A 17,500-nucleotide genomic window follows, 5' to 3' on the forward strand; every position below is an offset into this window, starting at 1 on the left:
TCGTCAGATCACCGAAGTTAAGCAACGTTGAGCCTGGCTAATACCAGATGGGTGACCATTTGGGAATTCTAGGCGCTGTATGTGCTCTCCGCTTATCTCGGCATTGTTTCCAGTCGTCTTGTACCTCAACTTGCCACTGGTATGCAACAATGTTGACTCAGGAGGGGCGTGGTTGTAGATTGTGCAACTCTTGCCGCACAAATTTCACGCGCAGGCACCCTTACAGTGGGTATCCATAGTCTGTCAAGACTGAAGGAAGCCTTTATATATATATATATATATATATATATATATATATATATATATATATACACCCACACATACATATATTTATGTGTGAGTATATAAGTGTGCGACGGATAGATATCATGAATAATTTGCAATAAATAGGTATCTATTGACACCGGAACGATGTGATACAGAGAGAAACATCAGCATTTTATAAGGGAGAGAGAGAGAGAGAGAGAGAGAGAGAGAGAGAGAGAGAGGGGGGCGTTGATGATAAATTTATAGATCAATAAGAATATGCGGACAGTGTGAGCCGTCTTGATAACTAGATAGAAAAGAAAACAGTTATTTATAGGTCAAAATATATAAACGGTCCGTGATATATGGTTATTTAGAAAGAAAAATAGCTGCATGGAGATAGATGTTGAGATGAAAACAAAAAAAAATATCTCAGATAAATAGAAGCATAGAGAGAAAGAGAGGCGAGGGAAAACGAGGGGGGATGAGAACGAGATAAGATATGGAGTGAGTTACAAAAATGTGTAAGATAGAACTAGAGAGTGAAACAGGATATATATATATATATATATGCGTGCGTGTGTGTGAGAGAGAGGGGGAGAGGGAGAAAGAGAGATAGAGAGAGAGTAGAAGCGTGTGAGAGAGAGAAAGAAATGGCGTGCGCGGCAAAAATAATAAGATAGAAGTGAAGAGTGAAATAGAAATGAGTTATGTAGATATATATATATATATATATATATATATATATATATATATATATATATAAGGGAGGGAGGGAGGGAGAGCCAAAATGCTATGAATAATAGATCTAAATGGACTCAATAAGTTTGAATCGATCATTCATACGTTTAGTACATGTGCGTCATCATTGCATTTTTCTATCCCAACAGATCGCGCGCAAAAGTGCATTTTTTGCCGCCTTCTAATAACTAACTTACTCATCGTTGCGGTATTCGTTACTCGTAGAGTATATTTTCGTGCTTCATTTTTTTCTTGCTATAATTAGTATATAAAGAGCTCAGCTGTAAGGAGTCGATTAATCTAACCATACGGTGGTGCCCTCTGAAATCGGGCTCAAATCAGAATATATGATCAGTTACACTAATAATTGTTGCAAAAGTACGAAATGGAAATTGAAACCCACTTCTGTAAAACAATAAAACCGTGGGCTTAAGTTTAAGTGTATGTTCAGATCATATCAAAATTACCAGTTTTGGAATGAACATATTTTTGGATTTACAGTTTTGTATTAAATGCACAGGCCATAATCATCGGAACAAATGATAAACGCAACTAAAATCAATAAGAATTTCATTATAATTGACATTTATAAAGAACAGCAACGTAACACCATCTAAAGTATAAGATACATTAGTTTTAAAGCCAGATATTCTTCATTCTGCCTAAACCTTATTAAAATCATTCAGCGATGAAGAAATCTCAATCGCTCTGATCCATGTTTCAGAACCTGTGCTCAAAAACGGTGTAGCTCAAAATCGTATTAAACTAATTGTTTACAATAGGTATTGTGTTTGGTATTACACAATATAAAAGGGTTGATATGCTGTAATATATGTTTACAAAACCGATTAATGATTTTTATATAAAAGCTATTGTAGTTTGGCATTAAATAGCTCAAGTTCAATTCAAGTGGTGTCCTGGCTGGTACAGGCATTGATGGCTATGACTCTCCATCTAGCTCTTTCCGACGAAGCATTCATAAATTCATTGTTGCTCATAATTCACGCTGTTTCTCATACAGAATTCAGCCTTGCCAAAAGTACAGATTTCAACCTTGCCAAACGTACAGATTTCAGCCTTGCCAAACGTACAGATTTCAGCCTTGCCAACATACAGATTTCAGCCTTGCCAAACGTACAGATTTCAGCCTTGCCAAACGTACAGATTTCAGCCTTGCCAAACGTACAGATTTCAGCCTTGCCAACATACAGATTTCAGCCTTGCCAACATACAGATTTCAGCCTTGCCAAACGTACATATTTCAACCTTGCCAAACGTACAGATTTCAGCCTTGCCAAACGTACAGATTTCAACCCGTGAATTACAGACATGAACACCTACTAGGTTTTGCAACGGTAAGGCCCTTCAATAACTACTCGTAGTGCCCATATTGCTATTGCTAATAACGTTACAGGCCCTTGTTGAATATGTTCGTATTTTAGGCTGAGACCACCCATTGTGCCATTAAGATAATTCTGGTTTTCAATCGCAGAGAGTTTTCAAAGTGATGTAAGGTATTGCGATGCAATGCTACTGTTCACTCAGTACACTATGGTTTGTCATAGCTTTCTTTTCAGTTGTACAAACAATAGGTTGCAGTTTCTTTTTGTCCAAGTAGTGCGATTCTCCTGGGCTATTTTCCTGACCATTTTACCCAAAGAGATCGTCTGCCGAGCGCAACGAGATACTAAACTATTAACAGAAATGTTCCTGCTTGCTTCAGTATTAAATCAGTCGCCTGCTTTCCATGACCTCACGTTACCCTGTTCGAGAGAGCTAAAGTTGGTACTCAACCTTGCCTAGGGGTATCCCACAGACTAGCAGAGGGTAGGATACCCCTAGTTTTTTCCTTTGACAGTAGTGCTGTCTCACTACCCTATACAGCGGTAAGTATTCCCAAATGATCACCCATCTGGTATTAGCCAGACAGATCGTTGCTTAACTTCGGTGATCTAGCGAGAACTGGTGTGTCAGCGTCATTATGCCGTACCAAGATTAAGGAATACACATCACAAATATTTCGATGACTGCCTTTTAGATGGTCGCCGATGCATTTTCATAATATAAATGTGTGTTCTACAAAGAATCAACAATCTAATTTCCATGTATTTCAATAAATGCCTTACAAATTGTTAAGGGGTGTTTTGTAAGTATTTAATTAATTTTTTTTTATAAATCATTGAGTCGTTTCCAAGTATTTCAATGAGTACCTTAAAAATTGTTGATAAGGAAAAGAGGGTTGGCTCTGCATTACAAGAATTGGAACCGTGGGTTTGAGGATGGGTCCGTAGATCATAAGGAAGGTTCCATCATAAAGACGGTTCAATTTATGATCTACGGACCCACCCTCAAACCCACGGTTCAAATTCTTGTAATGCAGAGCCAGTCCTCTTTTCCTTAGAGAAAAAGAAGCATATTTTCAACACCCGAAGAAGGTCGCAGGTTGCAGCGACCGAAATGTTGTGTTAATAACACCCAAGATGAGAATAATAGTTTGATTAATCAACATAGCACAAGCATTCACGTCTCATCTCAAAAATTCAGAATGACGTTTATATCTGTTTGTTCATCATTTCAACATATCAAAAGATGTTTTATCTCTTATATATATATATATATATATATATATATATATATATATATATATATATATATATATATATATATATATACTCTCTCTCTATCTCTTTACCTATCTATCAACATATTTATCTCTCTATCCATGCATCTTTCTATTTGTGAAGTTAAATATATAAAAATGTCTACAAGTTAGAATGACGCAATTGGCATGTCTTAATTTCTGCATAGGTTCACTGGCACTTTAAAAATTCCTACCGACACAGATACGATAAATAGTTGAAAGGCATATCTATTTTCATATCTTGTGAGACAGTCTCGTTTTGTTTATTTATTTATTTTTTTAACCGCCTGGTTGCAAAACTTTTTTTTTCCTTTTTTAGGGGGGCGAGGAGACAGGATCTTTCTCATTCAACATTTGGCATTCTATTTAGTGCCGCCTCAAGAAATGAACAAAACAATCGACAAAGGCCTTAAAGGAATAATAAAAAAAATAATGAACAGATTGTATTCGAAAGACATTTTTTCCGTCTTGTAACAGTTGAAAAAAAGAATGTAATAACATAAAGCAAAGCAAACTGGGTTTTAAATAAGGTGGAGAAGGAAGGGCTACTTCCGGTGCATTGGAAAGAAAAGCGCGTCAGATAAGAGCCAGAAAGAAAAAAGAAAAAACGAAGAAATTATATATATATATATATATATATATATATATATATATATATATATATATATATATATATATATATAAGTAAACGTGTCTGTGTATCTGTGTGTGTCTGTCTGTGTACATTTCCCTACACAATAACTCTGTCAATTTTAAGTCTACAGCCTTGAAATTTGATATATAAAGGGTACTGAGATTTTGGAAAATCGATGTGATCCATTTCCGGCCAGAAATTTAGCTATTTAAGGGGTCATAGTTCAACAATTTGACCTTCGAGAACTCTACCAAACTCCTCCGATAATTTAGGGTCTAAACACTCGAAACTTTAGATATAGGTTCCTTGGACTTGGATCTAACTTAATAACTTGATTTGAGTCCAAAACAATAAATGTTAAGGGGTCATAATAGGGGTCAAATAAAAGAAAAATTGACCTTTTTTTTTTTGTTTTCCTCAACATACATCACCAAACACACGGGCAACACCGGGCTGAAATGCTAGTATATATGTATAATGAGAAACATTCAGGAATTAAAAAGTATGTAGAAAAAGAAGGAACCAGAGAAAAAAAAATAGAAAAAAAAAATAGAAAAAAAAAGGAATAAAAGAATATGAAGAAAGGCAGTCAGAAAGAAAGAATGATAGATAATCGAAAATAACAATAAATACACAAGTAGAAAAAAAAAAAGATGCAGATATAAAAAAATGGGAACTGAAAGAGGAGAGATCAAGAGAAAGAAAGACAAAATTAATGCGAACGAGAAAAAAGAGAACGAAGATAAAGAAGAGAGAAAGAATAGAAACAGTGAAAAAATAGAAAAAAAGAAAGAAAAGAAGAAGGTAAGAAAGAAAAAAAAAGAAAGAGAAATAAAGACAGGAAGTGAAAAAGAGACAAAATTAATGTGAGTGAATGAGAAAGATAAAAAGGAGAGAGGGGGAGAGGATAAGATAGATAGATAGATAGATAGATAGATAGATAGATAGAGATACATACATACATACATACATACATACATATACAGATAGATACATATATATAGAGAGGAACAGAGAGGGGGCGGAGGAAAGAACGAGAATAGATGCTATACTATGGTTTTCAGCAAAGCCAATGTTAACAAATACTTGCTTTACAGCTCCTAGGGAATAAAAAGAAACAAGAACAGAGTAAAATAGAAACGGAAAAACCCCAGAAAATAACAAAAGAATGAGAATGAAAGTAATAGAAAAAAAAATTGAACGATTAAAACAAAAAGACAAAAAATAAAAGAGAAAGAAAATAAATAATTGAAAATAAAATACGAAAAAGAACAACGAAAGGCATACAGTGTAAGGAAAAGACAAATAAGGAAAAGAAAAAGGAAGAAAAAGTCAAATGGAGAAAGTATAAAAAGATAGAAATGAAAAAAAAAAGGACAAAAGAAATGATTGTCCCACATGTGACGTAATCGACTGCCAACTCGGACGAAAAAAAAAAAACTACTGAAAGTATATCGATGTTTTGCAGTACAGCAAACCTTAATTGTACTTGAGGTTTCGTTGACCTCACCTAATCGGCGACTAGTTATATCAACCGAGTCATGCCTATACATAAAATCATGATATCATAGCATAGTTTAAAAATAAATCAGTTCATCGATCAGTCGGTAAGGGTTTTTTTACATATAACCAACAATATAAATTACAAACGCACACAAATACACACACACACACAGTTAAAAAATAAAATACTTTAACAAGTTTTATATACACACAAACATTGCCTATGCATATATATATATACATATATATATATATATATATATATATATATACAGACATATATATATATAAATATATATACATATAACTACTTAATTTACTCACATAAAATTAATATACGAAAGTATAGATTTATGCGTAAACTTTAAGTATTTACTTCAAAAGTGCTCAATACGTAGGTAGAGTTAGATAGTAATTTATAAAATATATATGGCGATTAAGCCACACTGAATATTCCGCGTTTCATCTACTCTAGGACTCTTCAGTCTTATGCGCATAAGCCTGAAGAGTCCTAGAGTAGATGAAACGCGGAATATTCAGTGTAGCTTAATCGCCATATATATTTTATAAATGTGTGTGTGTGTGTGTGTGTATATATATATACGTATACATTTGCATACCCACACATACGCATATATATATATAAATATAAAAACACATACATACAATCATATGCGTATATACAAACATATGCACACATACATACATATACACATACATCTCTTATCTTGCTATCTATCTATCTATCTACAGAGATACATACATACATACATACATACATACATACATACATACATACATACATATATATAGAGAGAGAGAGAGAGGGAGAAAGATATATGCATATACACAAACATATATAATCACATGCATACATGTGTATATGCACAGATAGACATGTTCACATGTACACAGACCTAAGTCTACGCAAGCATATGTCTACGTATGCATCTATATACGTACATAAACATACATCTATATACACACATACATATTGACGTCTACAAATAAAGAGACACATATACATACAAACATAATACGAATTTACATATGCACACATATAAACAGACACAGTTAAAACACACACATGAGAAATTAGGAGGGTTATCTAAAACTGGAAAGTGCATGTCAGTGCTTCATCCCCCTTTCTGAGACATTTTTCAAGAATAACAAGTCGAAAAGAAAGAAGTCATTTTACTTTTGCCAATTTGTCGACGTTGAGATACATCTTTGTTTTAGATCATACCTTATTTACCTTTGTCCAATACGTCCGATCTATTTTCTTTTAAATTTGCCACACACACACACACACACACACACACACACACACACACACACACACACAAACACACACACACACACATAAACATACAGAAATTCATATGCATTCATATGATCGTATTTAAACATTGTCGAATGTACAGATCTCAGCCTTTGCAAACCTACAGATCTCAACCTTTGCAAACATACAGATCTCAGCCTTTGCAAACATACAGATCTCAGCCTTTGCAAACATACAGATCTCAGCCTTTGCAAACATACAGATATCAGCCTTGACAAACGTACAGATTTCAGCCTTGCCAAGCGTACAGATTTCAGCCTTGCCAAGTGTACAGATTTCAGCCTTGCCAAGCGTACAGATTTCAGCCTTGCCAAGTGTACAGATTTCAGCCTTGCCAAGCGTACAGATTTCAGCCCGTGCATTAGAGACATGAACACCTTCTACTAGGTTTTGCAACGGTAAGGGCATGTATTTTCCAGGCCGAACAACTACTCGTAGAACCCATATCGTCATTGCTAATAAGTTTACAGGCCCTTGTTGTATATGTTCGCATTTTAGGCTGAGACCAGCCATTGTGCCATGAAGACAGAATAATTCTAGTTTGCAAGTGCATAGAGAGTTTTTAAAGTTATATAAAATATTGCTATTCGATGACTCTGATGTTCACTCAATACACATTGGATACTTCCTGTAAGGGTACCTGAACGATTATTTGTGAGGCAAGAGTTGAGCAATCCTCAACTACACCTCTCCTGAATCGTCACTGCTCGGATCCAGTATCAAGGAGAGACACAAGATAGACTGGAGAGAATGACAGGATAAGCGGAGAGCACATCCAGCAATTGGAATTCACAAATAACCACCTATTTTAGTACTGACAAGTCTCAACTTTGCTTAATTTGAGTGATCTAACAGGAACCGGTGTGTCAACGTGATTATGCCGTATTGCAGGAAAACCAATACTCTATTTACTCTATCCATTTATTCAAAAGCGTGTGACCTCGTCTATCCCATATGTGGCTCTCACTGTTGGCTTCTTCACACGATAAAAATCTTCTTATATTGAAAAACAAGTTGACAATATTTACATGTTTTTTTATGACAGCAGATGCCGTCATTCTTTGGTGGCTCCTGTCAATATTTTCTCTCCATCACTACTACATTCCCAGGAAGAAGTCATTGACCGACACTTTGTTTGTATAAGCTATTAAATAACTGTTAGCATTTTAAATATTTATGTCTTTATATTTAATCGTGTTCATATATCAGGTTGTTGTATAAGTTCCCGCAGTTTCATAAAAAAATTATTCTAAAACACGTTGCAAAGTGTTATATATCATTAGAAAGCACCTATTCAGTTTTACAAAATAATGGTCATCGTTTTTTTGTTTTTTTTGCGGATATAATTTTTCTCGTTTTTCAGAACCATCAAAAGGATTGTCAAGTAGATAAAAATCACATTTTCGACACCTCCTTCTTTTCCTCTTTAATCGAGGTCAAAAAAGCGAGTGAAGTGACCAAGGATATTTGTGCCGAATATGGAGAAAACGCTATAGCTGAAAGAACTGTTCAAGGTTGGTTTACCAGATTCAAACACCGTAATTTTAACCTCAATGACGTTCCGAAAACATAATCAAGATAGACGAAGACCAACTCAGCGTTCTTTTCAAGGAAGATGGCCATCAGGCGTGTAGAGAATTGGGTGAAAAGATGAAGTATAATTTTGCGACAATTTCACGTCACCTTCAGTCGATGGGATACATACAAAAACTTGGAGCTTAGGCCCAACACGAACTTACTTTCGCTGTTAAAATTCTCTATTTTCTAAAAAAAAAAAAAAAACAAAGCGGCTGGAACTTATGCAACAACCTAAAATTATATATATATATATATATATATATATATATATATATATATATATACAGTAAGTGTGAATTAACTGTATCTTCTTTGTTTTGTAGAATGATTACACATTCCATGTAGTAAATTCATATTTATATATTTTTACTAGTTTGTTTTTTACAAACATCCTACACGTTTTTCGTTGAGTATCAGAAAACCCTGAAACAACTTCTGAGAAACGACTAGATGTACGTAAAACACTGCTATAAAATATATTATAAGGAATGAAGAAAACATTCAACAAAGAAGAAAATTAAAAGAAATAAGAAATGATACGTGTAAAGTAAACAAAAAAAAATAAATAAAAATAAAAATAAAACACTTATTGTAGAGTATACAAGACCCTAGTCCCCTAGAATTATTCTTACGCAATCGTAAGACTATATATATATATATATATATATATATATATATATGTGTGTGTGTGTGTGTGTGTGTGTGTGTGTGTGTGTGTACGGGTGTGCGTGTGTTAGCTGTGAACCTATGCGTAATGCTAAGTTCCAGCCGTTGAACTCATTAGATTAAGCTTATTGTATATGATTGTCGATTCGACATTATTTGTAGAATTTACTTATCTCCTTTCCCATGTTAATTGATGGTAGCCTAGAGGGTGAATACCGGGTCGTCGAGTCGAGAGTCGAATTCTTCGATCTGCAGTAATTAACATTTCATTACACATGTGTATGTAGGTGAAAGTATTAAATATAAATGTATAAGAAATAATACCATATATGTGTGTATACACACTCCTGCTACTCGGCGTTAGTTGATCGTAAAATACGCTTAAATATATTTTAAGTTGTGTATATTTCCTAATTATTATTATAAAGTCAACTATCTAGTGGTTGTGCCAAATATATAGTAGTGATTTCAAAATATTTGTAAAAAAAATATAACTGATGCCATAAGATAGAATTGAAACGACAACATTTTACTCTCTATTGGTATTCAGTACTATTTGAGCTAACGAAATATGTATATCAAGCTTGCCAAATAAACGCAGCCAAATGTATACATCTACATTTGCGCATGCGTAGAGCATTTTGATCCATTAGGAGCTGTTTTGTTCTACATATATAATTTAATTATATATGATAATAGTTCGCGAGTTGATCATCAACTAATCTGGAGAGCAAATGAAAAATCGGGTGTAAAAGAGTAAGAAAGACGCGAGTAGGCGTTGGTGTGCATATATATAAATAGTGTACGTTCCAAAGCCAAATAGATATTTTTTAAGGCATCTTAAACATGAATGAAATCTCATGGGACTAAAAAAACATACTGCAGCTTTCTCTCCTGAGACATTCCAATTATATCTTGAATAAGTAAGAACGTTTAATGAATTATATGCCTTCTAACAATTTCCATTTAGTTTCAGCAGTTTTTATCCGCTTTATTCCGAAAAATAAATCTCTGGAACTGTGTGTGTGTGTGTGTGTGTGTGTGTGTGTGTGTGTGTGTGTGTGTGTGTGTGTGTGTGTGTGTGTGCCTGTGTTTTCCGAGAAACGTTAACTGCCTCTGATGAGTTGTTAGGTATTCGTATGAAACACGTGTAAAGCAAAATAACATATAAAAGAAAAAATATAAATATATATCTGGATTTAAACTGTAAACTACTGATATATATGTTCTGAAAGTGTTAAAGTATTTTCATTGAGCTTAATTAATCGTGTCATTTGGAGGGATTATATAAATTATTAAATACAACTGAAAGTATATATACGTGTATGTATGTACGTATGTATGTATGTATGTATGTATGTATGTATGTATGTAAGTATGTATGCATGTATGTTCTATTTTTGTTAATGCAAAGATGTGTTCTCTTTATTTCCATCGCAAATATAAAATAAATAAATAAATAAACGCAAAGTAAAAATACCGAATCGATGGAAACGAATTAAAATTAGATAAACAATACAAAGAACAAAGTTGTTGCCGCCGGGCTTTGAACAGCTGGGTGGTCAGTCAAGGTCATGCGATTCTTGTTTTCTTTATACCAGAAGCCTGACGTAATCGACGACAGCGACGAGAGGTTAAGAAAGGTTCGGAATGTGAAGCCGCCAATGACGTACTTATAGTGTGACGTAATCAGACCAGTTTAAAATACAAAGAAATGAGGGCGGCCCCCTTTCATGTGGCGGCGCCGTTCTCAGTCTCTGATCGCATGTTGTTAACATATCAGGCCGGGCAGCTTGTGTGTTTTACTGAAGTCGTGTGTGAGAAGGCGGAGGCGAACGCCTCCAAGCACGCAGACATATTCGTAAGAGAATAAAGCAACCTCGACTACTGAAAATAGAAATAGCTAGATCTAACTAGTAACCTTACATTTATAGCGCAACGGTTAAAATGTCCGCCGTGTGTCACAGCAGTACAGTGTCGTACTCAGTTTAGAATGTGTCCTTGTCTAACCACGCTATAGAGATGTGATGCAACGAACGAGTTGGCAAGTGATTATTGCACACGCACGCACACACATCGATATATAACATGAAAAATGAATTCCTTGAAACCAAAACAGATCCAATGCAGGACTACAGTGCTTCTATAGGTGAAGGGTTTGATACCTTTTCAGATAGACCTTAACAGTATATATATATATATATATATATATATATATATATATGTGTGTGTGTGTGTGTGTGTGTGTGTGTGTGTGTGTGTGTGTGTGTGTGTGCGTGTGTGTAGCTTATATGTAACTGAACTACTTGGGACAATGATTGCATATGAATAAATAATAACTTTCGTGTTTAGCTAGCTCAATAATGCGATACTAGAGCTGTAAATATTTACTTTAAAGACGCCACATTAATAGAAGTATTTATTCAGTTTCGGAAAGTTTTTTTTTCTTTTATTAGTAACACTCTGCGTACAATTGTTTCAGTCTCCCGTGTCGGCATATAAGAATATAACTGTTTTGTGTGTCTATTCCTATTGACTTGTTATCTTTAAAGATTATATATAATGCGCATCATCTTGACTTGAGCATATTGAGAAGTGATACACGAATTACCATTAGCGTATAAACTGATGCTTTTTGTGTAAACAAACCGAGCTTAGGTATTTCGGACGATGTCAAAGCATCGTTAATTCACGACTCGCACAGCAGCCGCCGATTAGCGTAATGGTTATGAGCCTTGACTGTCGTACAGGCGGTCGGGTTTCAATCCTGGCTTGAGGTAGTTGCCTGTCTAGTCGCACTGACGAGCTGTGAAACAGCGAAACAGTACTGTATGTGGATGACTGTTATGCTCCTCTTGAGTTGAGCATATTAAGAAGTGATACACAATTACCATCAGCGAATCAAGCGATGCGCGTTGTGTAAACAAATCGAGCTTCGGTATGTTGCACTGATGAGCTGTGAAACAGCGAAACAGTACTGTATGTGGGTGACTATAAGCAACAATGAGCCCAGCTATTACCAGATGGGTGACTATTTGGGAAGGCTGGGCGCTGTATGTACCGTGCTGAGTTGTAGATATTTCTAGTTTGGTATCTGGAAGCGCGTTGAACTCACTGGAGGAGATACACCCCAGAATCAAAGCGGAAAGCAACGGGAAACTACTGTCTTTACTTGTCTCCCCGAGATTAACATGGCTATACAATTTGGAGAATCCTGGTTGCCGACGCTGTTAAAACTGCAGGGCCGCTATTGATATAACATTATACAGATCTGAGTTTGGATTTAATTTTTTGTATCAGAAACAGGCGAGTTTGCAAAGCCAGTAAAACTTAAAAGAATACAAGAAATAATCTCCAGAAAGGTAAATTAATAGGATTAATATTTGTTTGTTTTTGTTTGTTAGTGTTATAACTTGTGACTAATAGTAAACAAGAAGTGTATTAGAAAAAGAAAGACAGACGGACTGGAGAGTGATAGACATTATATAAATAAAAGCGGGATTCAACGTAAATGTAACATGCGGCCGCAGCCGACATTGAACTCACTACACGAATTTGTAGTGTAATTCAAATCTTGTCCGTAGCTGAATGCTTGATGCTTTGCCAGAGCTATCAAGGTTATTTTTCATCGTGACACCATCACTAGATGGGTTGCCTACCACGGCTTAAGAGAGAGGCCCACCTACCTCCGAGAGAAGGATAGACCGCGCAAGTTTCCCAACCTGGTATTTTACCTCGCGGTACATACAGCGCCTCGCCGTCCCAAATGGTCACCTATTTGATACTGGCCAAGCTCCAGATTGCTTAACTTCGGTGATCTTGCGAGAACCGGTGTGTCAACGTGAGTGTGCCGTATTCCAAGCGGGATTCAAACAATATAGTGAAAGCGGCAGATTAATGGGCATAACATTTTCAAGACAAGAGTTACCTCGTGAGTAATTGCAACTTACGAATAATTTGAACAATAAAAATTAATGTTTTTTAAAACATAAGTCAATGCCAAAAACAAGGAATATTTTAACATGTATTTTGTACGACTAAAATTTATAGGATAGAATCTCAGCTTTAGTATAAGAATGTGTGTGTGTGTGTGTGTATGCGCACGTGTATGTTGTATATATTGATTAACTCATTCGAGAACAGCAGACGCATGTACGGTCGTTTATTCAGAATGTAACTTTTGGTGTTGCACCGTTTAGCAGCTCGTGAATCACGACCTGATGTTTTCTGACGTTATTGTAAACTTAATATTGTTTTTGTTTTTCTATTTTGCATGATCGTAAATTTTCTTCATTCATCTGACCCCGATTGTTCTTACGTGAATGGCACACCCGGCAAAATAAATAAGCAGGAAAAAAAAAAATGCAACAACGCAATGTTTGTTTAGCGAAAAAAAAAATCCCGCCTTACCCTCTAATTACGTCACACGTAATGATGTACGTAAATATATAGACTTTACTGCAAATAGTTTAGCTATATAACTCGTATCGCGAAAAAAGATAAAAACTCGAAAGAGTTGATACGAGCGTAGCGTTCAATTTCTACGAGTTTTTGTCTTTCTCATGGCGAGAAGATTAATTATAAGACCAGGAAAATGAGTTTTGAAAATCCAGCGCCTAAGAGAGAGGGGGGTACTCTAACCGAACAAGTAAGCAATTGTACCTATTTAATATGCCTCCCCACGGGACAGAGTTAGACACCAGGGTCGTTTTTTAACGTGGAGAAAAGGTACAAAAATAAAAATTGTCTCAGTCGTGAAGGATTTCTCCTCCACTGAAAGAGAACAAGAAATAGAAGTGCAGCATCTGAAGAACAGATGGTATTTATTTGCTCCCCCACCGAGCAAATTAGGCACAAGGCCGATTTTTAATGTGAGGAGTGAAGGGGAAATGGGGACCAACTCCCCGGGGAGTAGGGGAGCTGGATAGTGACAATTGGTATGAAGGGTTGCCCCTACATTGACCAAGGTCTTATATGTGGGGTTGCCCCCACATATGGTCTTTGCTTGCAGTATCTGCCGGAACAGATGCTACACTTTGATCTTGACCAAAAGAAGTAAGCAATTGTATATCTCACTTAGAACACCTCAGCTGATTAGCACTAAGCTATCCTTTATAAAAGGACGAGAAGATAAAATCTGGGAAGATGAATGTCCTAAAACTACATAGGACAATATATCAGACAGCCTAGTCTCTCCCCTCCTGATTTTGATATGAATTAAACTTGCAGAGAAGGTTACAATAAACGATTTGATGTAGACGTCGATTTTAGAGAGCTTTTGTAAGCAATTCGTACCAGACGCGACTTTGTAAATGAGTTATTTCTGACATAATTATAAACGAGTTATCCTGGATCTTACGAACGAAGGATTGTGAACGGCAATTACAAACCATGTATCCCAGGGTTTTATTTGCTTTGGGTATAACTTAAAATGCATCTATTTGCCCCAATTTAGGAGCCTTGAGGATGGGGAGTATATCATTTAATTACAATTACTGATAATATCTATAGAGGTCTCATATATGGATCAAACGGTCTTTTCTGAGTGCGAAACTAACCTGCCTCGGCCATCCTTAGGAAAGATGATCTTTTTTACTCCAACCAGAAATCCATCTCCTCTAATCTGTTCGATTATTTTTATCTATCATATTTCTAAACTCAACGCCCATCTCTACACACGAAAAATGTTCAGCGTATGTCAAGTGGTCTTCACTATTTTCTGATCAGACACATCGTTGTAACATATATCCATCTTCTAGTAGCGTCTTTCTAAAAACTGCGGGCTTGAGGAGCTTTCTCCTCGCTGACTTTTTCTTCTGAGTGTGGCTTCCTTCGGTCTTGACAGACTATGGATACCCGCTGTAAGGCTGCTTGCGCGTGAAATTGTGTGGCAAGAGTTGCACAGTCTCCAACCACGCCTCTCCTAAGTAAAAATTGTTGCATACCAGTTGCAAGTTGAGGTACAGGACGACTGGAAAGAATGTCGAGATGAGCGGAGAGCACACACAGCGCCTAGAATTCCCAAATGGTCACCCATCTGGTACTAACCAGGCTCAACGTTGCTTCACTTCGGTGATCTGACGAGAACCGTTGTGTCAACGCGATTATGCCGTATTTTCTTCTTCTAATTTCAATAAGCATTTTGTGTCTTTGCGTTAATCATCTTCCGCTCTTTTTAGCCTTTTACATCAAGTGGCTTCATACGTTGTCTGGAGAAACTACAATAAAAGAATGATACAAAACTTGATTTAGCGATGAGGCCCTAATTTATAAGTTTGGAGTTGTGTATAGTCACCTTTTAGATACAATTACTCCCAGGTCCACTCTGAAACAGATAGGTCGTACCTGTCAGGGCGCCATTGACAGGTAAAATAGAATGTGTTGTTTCCAAACTATTTGACTTTCAAAATAAACACCTTCAAAACAATATCGTGTACAAAAATAATGTCGGGTTTGGACATAAAATAAGTCAACAAAGTTTGATGTGCCGTTAAACCCGACAATCAACTAGATTATTAAATTATTGTTTCTGGGCAACTATCGTAAACGATCCATTAAACACTCTATTGTACCTATTTACAATGCCTCCCCACGGGACAGAGTTAGACACCAGGGTTGTTTTTTAACGTGGAGAAAAGGTACAAAAATAAAAATTGTCTCAGTCGTGAAGGCTCTCCTCCACTGAAAGAGGACGAGAAAAGGAAGTGCCGCATCTGAAGAACAGATACTACACTTTTATCTCGGCCAATTGTAGACGACTTTAACAAACTATTGGTATCTTGATTAGAGGCTAAAGGTATCTGTTCCAATACAACACTTCACCCCTTTTTTTTTTTGTCTTCGCGCCAGCTTCCTTCTAGATTAGGATTTTTTTTTAGTTCGTTCCAATCCAGGGAACCTCTTTTTTAGGAGCTGAATTCTGATTACATAAAAAAAACAACAAAAAAAAAACACACACACACACACACACACACGCACACGCACACGCACACACACACACACACACACAGAAAACAAAACAAAAAAAAACACGCGTCGTCTAACTCTGGCCTTCAGAGGATCAACGTAAATACGGAGAATTCATTTCGATGAATATAACCATTATTAAATTACCCCACTATTACGAACATTTTCCGATTACAATTGTAAACGATTCGTTGTAGATGACAATTGTAATTCTACCCGTCCATCTTGATGGTCAAGAATCGTTTTGTGAATTTCAACTTTCAGAATACATAATTTGGAGGTATTTGGTGAATAAGCGGAAATGGTGAAACAATCAAGCAATCACACATTTGCGATATTATCATTGTTAGACGTTCGTTAAAAACGAGTAAAAGTTATTACTTTTTCACGCAGAATGGGTGTTTTATACCAAACTAGCAGACCACCCGGCGTTGTCCGGTCGTAAAATACGCTTAAACATAATATTTGATTAATGCAGCTTTCTTATTTCTTATTATATGATATTGAAATCAATATATAGTAATGATTTGAAAAGTTTTTAAACATTTTTTAAATGACTCGTGCGCCATCACCAAGAATCGAAGCTCAAACATTCAACATACGACGTTAATGCCTGAGCTATGAAGACATGTTTGCTGAAAGGCTTAAAATTAAAACATGAACCAATAACTATTACATTACGCATGCATCTTCGTAATATACATATACTTTTGCACGGATGTTCCCCGGTTAAAAGCCAAATATAAAGTTTTGGTTCGAAAAACCTATGTAATTAGTTTCATGTCTGTACACCAAAAACGGACAGAGGAGTTAGGTAGGCAATTTTTTTAAAGATATATATATATATATATATATATATATATATATATATATATATATATAGGTTTGTGTTGATTATAACCTTTTTACGCAAATGTTACGCAAGTATAAATCATGTAGAATATCTGCATGAATATAATTGCACGTAATAGTTAAATAAAGATCATGATCCCATAAGAAAACCGAAAAAAAAAACTAATAGGGAATCAATTAAAATGAATGTTTAAAAGACTATGCAAATTAGCTAGATCTTTTGCAGATAAATGCAATTCCACAACACATATATAACAAGTTGTATTTTCTTTTTAAATAAATAGAAAAAAAAAGGGAGTTTTTAATATGAATACACACAAAAAAATTTTTA

At 35.6% G+C, this 17,500-nt stretch overlaps 1 protein-coding gene and 2 pseudogenes across 1 annotated transcript in view; 1 reads left to right on the forward strand and 2 right to left on the reverse strand.

The window, feature by feature from the left end:
* Positions 1 to 84, forward strand: part of LOC145280478 (5S ribosomal RNA) — a 117-nt pseudogene extending 33 nt beyond the window's left edge.
* LOC145279917 (midnolin-A-like) overlaps positions 1 to 17,500 on the reverse strand; it is a 104,423-nt gene that overhangs the window by 49,619 nt on the left and 37,304 nt on the right. The gene's annotated exons all lie outside the window — the stretch shown is intronic.
* LOC145280387 (5S ribosomal RNA) lies at positions 15,352 to 15,468 on the reverse strand (annotated as a pseudogene).

Source organism: Euprymna scolopes, chromosome 7, assembly GCF_053919585.1.
Source record: "Euprymna scolopes isolate OS-2025 chromosome 7, ASM5391958v1, whole genome shotgun sequence".
NCBI classification, from domain to species: domain Eukaryota; kingdom Metazoa; phylum Mollusca; class Cephalopoda; order Sepiida; family Sepiolidae; genus Euprymna; species Euprymna scolopes.